Below are 14,036 nucleotides of genomic sequence, written 5' to 3' on the forward strand. Positions count from 1 at the left end.
GACTAGGAACTACAAAGACCTGGGTTAGTATTCCAACTCAGATGCATAATAACTGTATGTCTCTGGTAAAATCACTCTCCCAGTCTGTTTCCTCATCTTTAATAGGGAGATAATAATAGTGTCTTCCTCCCAAGGTTGTTATGGGGATCCAAGGAGACAAGGGAAAAATAAAGTTATTTACAAAGTGTAACCCTTTCGCCTACAAAAATAAAGGGCTTTGCACACTTTAAAGTGCTGTATCAATCAGTATAAGCTGTTATTACTGTTATGTGCATTACTGTGAATCTTGATGCATGTCCTCTACTAATACATTTACTCCTTCAAAATCCTCCTGAGTACCCTTCAATTTTTCCAGATATCCTTCCTGAATTTTAGTCATAAAGTAGCTGAAAGGGGCCTTAGATATGATGACTCAAACTCTACATTCACTGGCTCTTCTTTACACCTCATTTCAAAAAAAGAAAGTCGTGTTTTAAAGTAGCTTCACAGAAGGAACATCCTTTGTCTGACCATGTGTCCAAAAAGACTGTAGGGAAATCCAAATCAAAGTCACCCAGTTACTTTATTTAAACATAATTTACAACATGTCAACTCTCATTCTTAGCATATGAATTTGGAAGGGATGTGTGCTCACACTGGTCTGTTTCCATAACTGAGTTATGTGTTTACATAGAGAGAAGGAAAGACCTCGGTATGTGTGGTCACTGAATATTTTCCCCATTCAAGCTTACAGGAGGGGAATTTCCTTTTGCTGTTTGCCTCTAACATTCTTTATGTTTGTTTAAACCAGTTGGACACCATGAACTGATGGCTGTCTGGCGGAGAGCCTTTTCTATCTACATATGTACAACCAACTCTCTTTAGTCACTTTGTGACTCTGAGTCCCCACTGATGCAATTATTTGTCTATATAAACCTTACTGAGGAAAAAAGGGGTCTTTTCTTGGTAGCTAATAAATAAACCCAAATGAAGCAGCTATGTAAGAATTTGAAAAATGGCATCATCATCTACTGGGAATTGTGAATGTAGCAAAAAGGAGTTCATTGTATTTTGGGGGGGGGGTAGTTTTTTGTCGTTGTTTTAAAGGCTCAGTTGTTCTACATGAAAAACGGATCTATTCCAAGCAAACATTGCTAAGTCTATTTTCCCCATTAATCTTTCTTGGTAGATATTTTATTTTAGATTAGTATTTTGCATGAAAACAGGATGTTGTTTTGAAGAACTCATTTATTCCTCCTATTTTCCCCCTGCCTGAAGTTATAATCCCCTGATTATAACCTCACAATTAGTTGCTATGGAGAGGTTTATGACATCACTGTGAACTATGAGGGGGGGAACCCTGAAGTTAAAGCGGGAATAAAAAGATTATGATTTCAGAAAACAGGACATACCAGTTCCATACACACTAAACACTACAGCATTTTTTCTTCTAAGTAAGCCTATTTTTCAGATTTCTGTGAAGTGTCCATTTCTTAACTGACAGCATCTTCAATCCTGAGAAAGGAGATTAAACATATTCAAATTACAGGCTTCTTCTGAGCCTTAACCAGGTGTTTTCCTCAGGCAGCTGCCTCTGAGTCAGTTGTGGCAAACCATGGAACTGGAATCTCTTTGAGCCTTTGCACTCCAAGCATAAGCAAACATTCATGGCTGACAAGAAGCAAGGGTCCCCTTGATCAGAAAAAAAAGGAAAAAAGTGGGCACCCACCCCATATGTGCTGTGGCCTTGAATATCAATGTATGGGTTGACTCCAGACCTTGAAGTTATTTCAGAATGTCCCTGGCAGTGAGTAATTGCTGCTGTCCATTTGGACGGAGTTTTTCTGTTTGCTTTTTAATTGTATCATAGCATCACTTAAAAAAAATAAAGTGTTTACTTCAAGGCAAGAATAACAACAACAGCCAAACCCACTGAGCTAAAACTTCTTAATTGCACATTGCAAATTGGAGGCGAATTGTGTCCCACAGCCACGGGAGCGGGAGGGGTGGTTGAGAAGGCGATCGGAGTGTTTATCAGTAACGTGTTGTATTCACTTCATTCTTGGACATTTTTTTTCCTCTCTTTGGTCATCAGCCGAATCAGGGAGCATTTAAAGAGGACTCGAGATCGCCTTTATGGGGGCCCCTGTTTGTACACTCCAGGTACAAGTTTCGTCACCCACAATTAGTGAAAACATGTGATTAAACACACACACACACACTCACACATTCACAACCAGTGAATTTCTTCCCATGCATGTGTGCGTGAGGGTGGACAGGGTTTGCAGTGACCAGGGTTTCCCAGCTCCAAGGCTGGGGTGGGAAGCAGCGGCTGGAGGGAGCTGCGGTGGCTGCAGCGGTCGCAGCCAGACACCCCAAGGCTGTAGAGCGCCTCGGAGACACAGGGACCCGAAGCTGCGTGCGCACAGCCTCCCTCTCCCACCCCGCACTCCTCTAGCGGCAGAGGCGGTGGCGGCGGCGGCGGCGGCGGCTGCAGTAGCAGAGAAGACGGCGGTAGCAGCAGCGAGAGCGACGGGCTAAGGACGTAGACAATGAACTTAGGAGTTGGCAGAGCTGAGACCCAGGTCTGAACCACCCCGCCCCCTTCGCTGCACCGCCCCCTCCCTCCCTCCCTCCCTCTCTTCCTCCCAACCCACATCTCCCGATCCGCCCGGGGGCTGCACGCGAGCGCGCGCCTGGCTAGCCGGCAGTCCTCCTCCAGGCAGCCAGAGGCAGGGAGCTGAGCTCTGGGGAGAACGTCGCTTGGGGGAGGGGAAGGGGCTTTCGAGCCTCCCCGGTCTGGTCTTGCTCATCCCCTCCCCGAGCTGCGGGAAGCGCCCGGGAGAAGGCTGCTGAAGCTGAATGGAGTGAGTTTCAGCGGCCCTCGGGGTTTACGTGGGAGAAGGTTTGGGGAATCTCTCCTGAAAGCCTGAGAGAGATTAAGTAGGGCTGGATGAGGGGTCCAGAGGGACAAGAGGGGCATACCCCTTGCGGGGCATACCGACTGGACAGGAGAATGAGTGGGGACCAGGGGAGGGGGTGGTTCAGAGAGCAACGATCCTCCTCTAGGTCCGCGGAATGAACGCGCGCACGGGTGGCGGGACCAGGCTGAGAATTCCTAGTGGGCGGCCCCAGGTCATGAGGAGCGGGGGGTGGGGGGCATGGAGGGTGCGGATTGGAGCCTGGCCTATTGGGGATGGACAGCAGAGGGGGTTACGTGAGGCTCTTCTGGGGACTGGGGACGGAGTGGCTCTGAAGAGCTGTAGATGCCCTGAGGAAGTTGCTGCTTTTCCTCCGGCTTTGCCCCCAGGGCAGGCGGACCAACTCTATATCTTCAGGCTTGGAGCTGCATCTTCTCCGGGGCAGCTTTCTGAGCGTCTCAGAGTGAGTGCAATGGGCGCTTAGTGCTTGGCAGAGCGTCGGGTATCCCGCTGCTTCTTGAAGAATGCGTGGTGAGGCTGGTGAGGGCAAAGCGCACTTGGTGAGAAGTTACCGGCAGGCGCTCCCAGTTTTCCTCTCCCTCCTCCCCCTCCTCTCTTTACCTCCTTCCCACTCACCCTCAGGTCTCCCTCCAACGTCACGCGCGTTTTTGACAGAACTGCATTTCCTCGGAAGGAGGAAGCCCGAACGTGGGTTCCTCTTTTACCCTGGACGAGTAGCGAGGTGACTTGCTCTTCCTGGGCGGAGGGAACTCTGGCTTTCTTCAGAGATCCCCACAAGATCTAGGACGCCTGCTGCTGGTGGGGCGAGGACTGGAGAACGTTGGGGATCGTGAAGACTGGGGGTAGGTCGGGAAGAAGGGAATTCATTCGAATTCATTTCAAATCCTCACTACAGGCATTTAACTAGGTGGCATATTGGATAGAACGCTGAACCTGGATCTGGAAGACCTGAATTCAGAATTAACTTCGGACACTTTAGTGGCTTTGTGACCCTGGCAAGTCACTTAACAGGTGTTTGCCTCGATTTTCTTATCTGTGAAGTGGAGATAATAATAGCATCTACTTATCAGGGTTGTTGTAAGGATCAAATGAAATAATGTTTGTAAAGTTCACCTCTGTCTGTCTCAGTTTCTTTATCTATAAAATGGGGATGATAATTGCACCTACCTCCCAGGGTTGTTGTGAGAATCAAATGAGCTGTTTGCATAGCGCTTTTTATAAACGTTGGAGTGTCTTATAGATTAAGAGGGTACTATGTGTCAAGTAAGTGCACATCATAGGCGACTGGTGTTTCTATTCCCAGTGGCTAAATCTGCCTGGCACGCAGTTGGCGCTTAACAATGCTTGTCGTATGGAACTGAATTGAGTAGAAGGCACCGGGCTAAGGTGCAGGGATGCTGAGACAAAAATTAAACATCTTTGCTCTCAAGGAGTTTAATTCTGCTAGAAGGATGGGGAGGAGAGAGAAGGGCGGCGGGGGTGGGGGGGGACGGATTAGAATCTCCCTGAGCATTGGTGCATGGTGGAATCGCACCCCCAAGGATCAGAGGTCAGCTAGATTGGAGAGTTTCTGCCTAAAGCCTTGGCACGCTACAGATAACCTTAACCCAATGTGCAGCCTAGAGGCCCGAGAGGAGCTTCCTCCCCGATTATATTGTTCCCGGGTTAACTAGACTGTTCCGCTGAAAAGCAGAAGGGCTGTGAACTTTTGTTTTCTTCTTCTCCGCCCCCCCCCCCCCCTCCATTCTGCTCTCGCTCTCTATCTGTCTCTCTTTCCATTTCCCTTTCCTTTCCCCCCTCCTCTCCCTTTCTCACTCCTCCAGTGCGCAGGGTCCCTATCTTCCTAATGAAGCTTGACACAGGATCTTTTGGCGCTCCCCAGAGCAGAGCAGCTTGAATAGATCCGCAGCGGCTGCGGTATCCCTAGTTGGTCTCTGTGATTTGGGGGCACCATCCAGTGGGGTAAGATGTGTCAGTATCTTCACTGAATGGAGACAGAGCATGAGGAGATAAGATGGGGAGGGAAGAGAGTGGGAGAGGGGAATGTGTTGAGGAGTGAAAGAGGGTCTCCATGGCGCTGACTCAGGAATTTTTGTTTTTATTTTTACTTTTCAACAAATTGTATGCCATCTTGTGAGGGGAACCCAAGATCCAAGTCATTAAAATGTATGAAGTAATATCACAGCCTTAGGAGGGAATGCCTTCTGAACTGAGGTGAATTGACTGATCATGTTTAACCCATATTCAATATGTGGGTATTTATACATACATAATATATGTGTGTTGTGTGCATATATGTGAAATATGTACATACTGTATATTATATATAATATTGGAGTGGTGGGAAATTAGACTTGTATACTGTATAGATAAATTGTATGTATCTATACAATATGAAACACAATATACACATACATACATATAATACTTTACTATCAGAGAAACATATTTATGTGTGTATGCATGTATTTATGATATATAGATTTGTATATACTAATCACTAGATATCTATTCTGTGTGTGTATATACACATTATTTATACATGTGTATATATTTGTATGTAAGTGTATAAATATATATTTATATATGTATGTATAAATAACATATACTTACACATAAAACATAGGCTGAAATTGGCCAATTACTTGACCTCAGCCTTAAGTATGAGTGATAGACATAGATAGATATATGGATGGATAGACAGATAGATAAATAGACAGATAGATGTGGATGGATAGATAGATGGATGGATGGATGGATAGGTATTCTGTGTCTGAACGTATGATTTCATTGATGGGGAGAACTCCTAGTGTGGAAATACCTTCTACTGATTCAGATCTACAACTTCTCTGTAATATATGGCCTTAGCAAGTTGCGGGGGGGTGGGGGGTGGGGGGATGGGTATTGAGAGATCAGATGACTTGCCTATGGTCGCTCAATTTTGTTTGTATCTTAGGAAAGACTTAAATTCAGGTGTTCTATCCACATAAAGCTGCTTCCCTCCCTTCCTCTCCCTCCCTCCCTCTCCCCCTTTATCTCTCCTTCTCTCTTTCTGTCTCTCTCTGTCTCTCTCTCCTTCTGTCTGTCTGTCTCTCTCTGTCTCTCTCTCTCTCACACACACACACACATATATACACAGACATACACACACGATGTATATCAGCAGACATTAGTTAAAATTCTTACCTAAAGCATTTTCCTCCCTCTCTTTCCACTTTGACTGAGAAACAGTTAGCCCTGCTTGGTAATGCATATTTGAGATTGTGAAGAATGGTCCTGAAATGCAGGCTGCTGGCAGTCTGAAATAGATTCTTCAAAGAGCATTTGCTGAGGAGGCATTTAGGTTCAAAGGCAACTTATTATGGCTTGACTCTTTTCAGACAGCTCATCACAGCCTAAACTTCACAGCCTCTCTCTTGTAATCCTTCTCTTCTTGCACTTTCTATGATTGGATGGCTGTGGGATTGTATGACAGCTTTGTTCCCTAACAAAGAGATTCCTTTTATTGTCATTCATATTTCATGAGTTAATGGGATGCAATTTTCAGGAGTAAAATGGAAGCTCATTGGAAGCCTTTGGATGCTGGTCTCAAATTTACAAAAATGAATTAAACTCTTACACTTCCCCTCCCTGCCCCCAATTTGGTTTGTCATCGAGGAGTATTTAATTCTTAGACTTCCAGAAGTCCTAATTGGTAATGACATTCTTCATCCGGTATGAATGAAAGGAGGGAGAAGTATCTTTAGGGCTTTCAACTTACAAATCACAGATCCCCTTGGTTTTCCAGGGGAGGAGCTGAACCTCAGAACAGCAATAGCTTGCCCATGGCTATCCATCCAGTTAGTATTAGAGTGATGATAATAACATCTGAGAGTACTGATTTTAGAATGAGAAGTTCTGAGTTCAAACTCAGGTTTTGTCACTTCCTGCCCCTGGACCTTGGGCAAGTCACCAGCTTTCTGGGATTTGACTTCCTCATGTATAGAATAAAGGAGTTAGACTAGACTAAATGAACCCTCGGGTCCCTTTCTGCTTGAATCAATGATTGTGTAATGTCTTAGGGCTACAAAGGGTTTATGCATAGATTGTTGCATTGGCTCTAGAGAAAAAAAAATAAAGTTCTCTTACTTGTAGATATTGAAGGTATATCCCCATTTTGGAGATGAGAAAGCTGAGGTACAGAACTGGAGGCAGTTACATTCAAAGGCAATTTATTATAGCTTAAATTTTTTCAGGCAGCTATTCACAGTCTAAGTTCATATGCTCTTCAGCTACCTAAATGCTCTGATTCTCGTCATATCCAAGGTTCTTTCATTTATACATTAGTCTTGTGATCTACCATACTGAACATATTAATTTATGCCTTTTCAGTGCTATTTATTAACAGTGCGTGTTATTGATAATAGAATAATAGAATGTAGAGCTGGAGGAGACCTTAGAAGTCATCTTGTCCAGCTTCTCCATTTTATAGATAAAAAGAGAGTAGGACCCACATAGGGTAAATGATTTACCCAGGATTAGACAGGCAACAAGGTAGAAGTCAGGATTTGAACCTTGATCCCAGGGTCCACTGACTCCAAATCTTTGTTCCATTCTGTGCTTGAAACAAGTTTTCCTTTATGGTAGGTACAGCATAAGTAAATCAGCATGTAATATTAACTTGATAGCAGTGTAGAAGGGAAGAAAGCATGTTTGGAGATGTGTAGCACACAGAAATTGGTTGTTTTTCATTGATTATTATAGCGTAACAGGCTTAAAACAATCTGTCCCTGCTAATGATCCACATGCTGTCACTTATGATGCTGTAAAAGCTTCCATATTTCTTCTCCACTCTTCCTAGAGCCATTTCATACTCTGTGGGCAAAGTCAAAAGAGTCCTTGGGCTTTTTGCATGCCAAGAGTAGGGAGATTTGTCCAAGTGCCAAAATGAAGGAATGCCTTTTATGAGAGGTTGAAGGATCAGTTGTGTGATGCCTTAGCAAAATAACACAGAAAAGAACTAATTTATGACTTTTTAAAGTTACAGGAAACTCTAAACTTAAAATTGAGAATCCAGAATAGAAATAATATTTTGGTTAATTCAATGTGCCCCAGAATGTAAGGGTGCAAAAAGTTAAGCTTAATGCAAGAAACATCACTGAATTTGCCACCAGTATTTAATCTGCCTGGTGTTTTATCCGTTCATGTACCCTGTGGGGGAAATTTAGAAATGAGCTAGACCTGTGGTTTTGGTTTAGGGAATTCTGAGTGAGGAAACTCCCTCCACCAATATAAATTTGTTTTCTAGGTTTTAGAGAATCACCTAGGGAACTACTGTGTTAAATAATTTGCCCAGGATCTGTCAGCCATTGAGTGTCAGAGACTGACCTGGAATCTAGATCTTCCCATCTCTAAGGCCAGCCTTCTCTCCATTGGGTCATACTGCCTAGGCAGCGTAAGGTGTATATTAAATCTGTGTAACCCTAAATCCTTCCACATACATTGTTCCATCTTCCCAGCACAGGTAGGTAGAATAGTCACCATTATTCCCCTAATAGCAGCTTATATTTATGTATTGATTTAAGGTTTTTAAATCGTTTTGCTTACATTAGCTCATTTGATCTTTATAAGAATAGAGTGCAGTAATTATCCAGTGTGCATAAATTAGCACAGTATTAGCACATTACACAATGTATATTACCTGTATTGTCACATGAATAGGTGCTCAATGAATGCTAGCTGATTGACTGATTGATATAAGGAAACTGCGCTCCAGGGTTCATTGCTTGAGGTAAGCAACAAAGCTGCTCATACCCTGGATTTTCTAACTGCAAGCCAGGTGCTCACTACTGTTGCCTATTAGAAGAATAGAGAAACTATATTCTTTTCTCTTCCTTCCTTTCTTCCTTCCTTCCTTTCCTTCTTCCTTCCTTTCCTTCTTCCTTCCTTTCTTCCTTCCTTTCTTCCTTTCTCTCTTTCTTTCTCTCTTTCTTTCTCTCTCTCTTTCTTTCTCTCTTTCTTTCTTTCATTCTTTTTATTAACACAGAGTAATGGAAAGGCCTGAATTGGTGGCACAGGAGCTCAGATGCATGACAAGGATGAAGGATGCCTGAAGGATCACAAATTTGTATTGAAAAATTCCAGGTATAGACCAACAACAATAACGAGCATTTAGATAGCACTTTAATGGTTGTAAAACACTTTACAAATATGATCTTATTTTTATCTGGATTAAAACTTCTGAAGGTAAGTGCTTTTTATTATCCCCATTTTACAGATAAGGAAACTGAGGCAGATAGTGGTTAAATGACTTGTTCAGAGTCATAAAGCTGGTGAGTGTCTGAACCTGGAGCTTCAGAACACGTGCCTTTCTGACTCAAGGTCCAGCTAAGCACTCAATCAATGTATATTGAACATGAAAGATATAAGACACAGTAACTAGTGATCATTCTCAGTATGCATTTTACAAAAGTTTACCTAAATTACATTGCCTCTCTGACCTTTGGCCTCCTCCAAGCTATACTGTAAAGGGGGTGAATTAGCTTTAGCCAGCAGCTGACCCCTTATATCTTTTACTGTCACATGCTTCAATCTGTACTAGAATAATAATATAAGACTTTTAGAGCTAGGGGAAACCATCAAGTCTAGCTCCCTCATTATACAAATGCTGAGGAAGCTGAGGCCCAGAGAAGTTAAGCCTCTTGCCCAAGGTCACACAGGGAGAAAATAGCAGAGCCTGGATTTAAACCCAAATAGCCTGATCATGAATTCAGGGCTCTTTCCACTATGCCACACAGCCATTTTATAAGAGTTGGCACCAGTGTTCCCTGAAATTGCTTTGTTGTCATTTGGAACCTGTATTTGTAGAACCTGTTACATTTACTAGAGAATAGAGTTTATTTTAAAATACAGAGGTAAAATCTATTTAAACATCAGATTTTAAAAATTGTCTCTGGGTGTTTTTCAAATCAATTGATTTAGGTCAAGGGGCATCTTCTTTGAATGACCTGTGGGAATTGACCTGCCTCATTTTCTGATCTATAAAATAGGAGTGGATGATAAATTTGACTTCAACTTACCTGGAAGATTGATTTAGTGCAGATGTGAGAATAAAATGAGTTTGCTGAGGGAGCCATATCCTCTTCTATAAATTTCAAAATGCCTTGACCTCATCTCCTGTTCTCTCTTCCTTTAATACAGTCTCTGACAAAGAAGTGACCCTTCTCTTCGCCAAAGCCAGCCTCTCTCTATATATACTCCAGGTCCTATCCCCTCGTCTTCTTAGGCAGATCAGTTATCACTACGAGTATTCCATCTCTCTAATCTTCAGTCTCTCCATATTGCCTAGTTATTTCCCTGCTGCCCAGGTAACCTCTATTCTTTAAATATCCTCACTATATCCTATCCCCCCCATATTATCCTAGATATCTCCTCCCCCCCAGCCAAAAACCTAGAAAAGCTGCCTGTACTTTGTCTCTGCTTTCTCTCCTCTCAATTCCCAAACTTTTGCCATCTGGCTTCCAACCTCATTACTCAACTGGAACTATTTTATCTAAAGTTACTAATAATCTCTTCATTACCAAATCTGAAGGCCTTGTCTCAGGACTTATTCTTCACTATCACTCAGCTTCATTTTATACTCTCCATCATCCTCCCCTGCCGAATACTTGTCTCTCTTCTCTGGATTTGCATGACCTTGAGCTCTCCTGGTTCTCTCCCCACCTGTCTTATTATTCATTTGGCTCATCATCCATATTATGCACCCTACTTTTGGGCAGAGTCCAAGGCTCTGTCTTGGGCCTTTTTCTCTCCTCTCCTCTCCTCTCCTCTCCTCTCCTCTCCTCTCCTCTCCTCTCCTCTCCTCTCCTCTCCTCTCCTCTCCTCTCCTCTCCTCTCCTATCTTTTCTTCCCTTTTCTTTTTATTCATTTCACACTTGGTGATCTTATCAGCTTCCATGAGTTTATCATACCTAGGCAGACAGACAGACAAACACACATACACATGTACATGCATTCACACAGTGTCCTGAAAGTCTTCATGCAGTTTCAAGCTATTAAAGCTTCAACCATGTGTATGTCTGTGTGTACTATAATACATATACACATATACATACATGTATATGTGTGTGCATACACATATTATATGTAAATCAGATATTTTTACAATACTATATATGTATATGCACATACACAATCTTAGCGCATCTTCAAACTATTAAAGCTTCAACCATGTGTATTTCTTTGTTGACTATATTTGCATATACATACATATATGTGTACACATATACATTTGTATGCAAATTAGATGTCCAATAGACATTTTAAACTCAACCTGATCAGTAGAGAATTCATTTTCTTTTTCCCCCTAAAGCCAGTTAGTTCTCTTCTAAATTATTTTTTTTCTTTGAAGGGCACTACCATATTTATAGTTTTTCAGATTCTCAACCTTAGTGTTATCCTTTATTCCTCTCTTCCCATCCCACATATGCAATCAGTTGTCACATCTTCTCATTTCTATATCTACATCTTCAAATCTCATCTTATGAGAGTTTGAGCCCTCACCACCTCTCAAAAGGACCATTGAATAACTCCCTCATTAGTCTTCCTGCCTCAAGTCTCTACCTTCTTCAATCCATACTTCTCACAGCTGCCAAGGTGATTTCTTCCATAAACATGGATCTAATCATGTCACTTCCCTGCTCAATAAACTCTATTGGCTCCCAATTGCCTTTAGTATCAAATGCAGTCTTTTTAGTTTGGCGTTTAAAATACAACCTGGCCCCAACCTATCTTTCCAGTTTTATTACACTTTACTCCCTTTCTGATACTTTAGAGCTTGAATTCCTAACCTGGAGTTTATGAATTTGATTTTTAAATACTTTGATAACTGTAATTCCGTATAATTGATTTCCTTTGTAATTCTCTGTATTTGATTTTATGCATTTAAAGTCATTGCTTGGAGAAGGTGTCCATCAGCTTCATCAGACTGACGAAGGTGTTCATAACACATGCCAAAAGGTTAAGGACCACTCCTCTCCAGTGTAGACCCATTGGCCACCTTCTTGTTCATCATTCATGACATCTATTCCCATTCTCTATGTCTGCTCTGGTTGGTCCCCATCCCTACAGTGTTCTTCCTGCTCACTTGAGATCTTAAAGTCCCTCATTTTCTTTCAAGCCTGAACTCAATTGCCACATGAACCACTTCCTAGCTGATTGTGCCCTCCTAGAAAAGTAACTTGCATTTCTATATTCTGCAGATGCTTAGGTCTGCACACATTTTCTCCCCTCATAGGGCATTATCTCCTTGAAGAAAGAGCCTCTGTCATTTTTGTCTTTTTGCTCCCAGGGTACAAAGGCCTGGTGCCTGTTGCCTAGTGGGTGCTTAATGCATCTTGTTGATTTTTTGATTAATTAATAATAACTCCTCTGCTTATCAGATTTTGTGGAAAACCAACAAAACTTCTCTAAGACAGAAATTCTCTCTTTAGTGAAACATAACAAACTGGTGACATTTTTGGTGAACTGTCTCATCTTGGGGATGATTACTTGTTTAATTTGATCAGTGTAAATCTCAAACTAATAACAGAACAACTACCATGTCCTTTCTGTTGCCACTGAAATGGGCCCACTGGAAGAATATAGCATCAGGGGTTCAGGAAGGGAGATAAGAGAAAAGTAAGAGGGGAATTAAAAAGGGATTTACAGAAATGAGAATCAAGGAAGGCTCTTTCCATTGCCCTCACTATCTATATCCAGTCACTCACAATATTGTCCATTCTCTTCCATTAATCGTTTACATCTATCCCATATGCTCCATTCCTTTTGCCCCTACCTTAGTGCTAGCCCTCATTATCAATTGTCTGCAGTAATGCTTCTTAACAGATCTCCATTCTTCTACTCTCATAACCCCAATTCATCCTTCACCTTGGAGCCAGATAATGTATCAGACAGAGTGGGTCCAAACATGGCACTCTTTCTGAATGTTCCCTTCAGTGGTACCCTGTTGGCTTACCCTGTCAAATTCAACCTAGTTTGTCATTCAAGGTCTTCCATCTTCTAGGGCTACCTTGCATTTCTAGCCTTATTTCATAGTAATTTCCTCTATATTCTCTACCTGCCATCTCTTACATGACCTCATGCTTTCCTGCCTCTTTGCTTCCTGCTCCCAACTGTGCTTAAATCCTCAATGCTGCCTCTTTTGTGAATCTTTCCTTAATTTCTCTGATTGGTAATGACTGCTGATTGGCATGGAAGTTTTAAAGTTTTATTGATGCCTTTTTAAAAAGCCTTGCAGTCATATCCTGATGTTATGCTGTCAGCTCCCCCTGCCACCACCCCCTGTGAACCTTCCCATGTAAGAAAAATAAATAACTAAATAAAGGTGACCTACCAAAGGATTGTATCTGGCAGTATATGCCTGTGAAAGACCTCTATCTTATTTGCATAAAAAGTTGTTCACAAGTTTGTCTATATCGTTCCTAGGTTTAATGGTAGCCATCTCTGGGAGCTGTGGGGGGAGGCGGAGGGGAGGGAAGAAAAAGAAAGGAAAAAATATTGCATGATAACTTAATTATATATTGAAAAGGAATAACAAGTTGTACATAATAGATTTTCAATTTCATGTGCAATCATCTTTTTTATACTGTGTTTTGGAAATGCTTCTTTTATTTCATAAATTAAAAATAAAACAAAAGTTTTAAAAAAAGACATCTATCTTGTTCCAGAATAGGTCACAGGGTCATAGATTTAGAGCTGAAAGGGATCTTCGAGGTCATCTAGTTCAACTCACTCATTTTACAGTTGAGGAAGCCAAGGAACATAAACATTAAGTGAGTTGCCCCATATTACCCAGTGGCAGAGCTGAGGCTCTGACCCTATATCTTCTAAATTCCAGACCTAGTGGTCTTTTCTCTTTACCATGCTGGTGGCCAGGAGCTTCTTAGAAATTACCTTAGGCTAATTTTCCCTAGGCAAATATGATCTCTTCAGAAAACACGGCCTGGCTGAATGTATTTGCCTACCTAGAATCTCTGGATTGAGATCATTGGTTCATTCTTCCAATACCAAGTACATTAGTACATTCTCAGTTCATTAGGAAACTTCTCAATGTCACAGTGGGTTTGTGATGAGCCA

The 14,036-nt window shown here is 42.0% G+C and overlaps 1 protein-coding gene across 2 annotated transcripts in view; it reads left to right on the forward strand.

Moving 5' to 3' along the window:
* The first annotated feature begins 2,685 nt into the window (after nt 1-2,685).
* The window catches only part of CHST15 (carbohydrate sulfotransferase 15), a 133,663-nt gene continuing 122,312 nt past the window's right edge, over nt 2,686-14,036 (forward strand). The window contains exon 1 of one of the 2 annotated variants that reach the window (XM_036735327.1): nt 2,686-2,846. The gene's annotated coding sequence lies outside the window, so the exon portion shown is untranslated. Of the gene's footprint in view, nt 2,847-3,449; nt 3,764-14,036 lie in introns of those variants that run through there. The other variant, XM_036735326.1, reaches the window with a different exon arrangement.

The sequence above is a fragment of the Trichosurus vulpecula genome, chromosome 8, assembly GCF_011100635.1.
Source record: "Trichosurus vulpecula isolate mTriVul1 chromosome 8, mTriVul1.pri, whole genome shotgun sequence".
NCBI lineage: Eukaryota > Metazoa > Chordata > Mammalia > Diprotodontia > Phalangeridae > Trichosurus > Trichosurus vulpecula.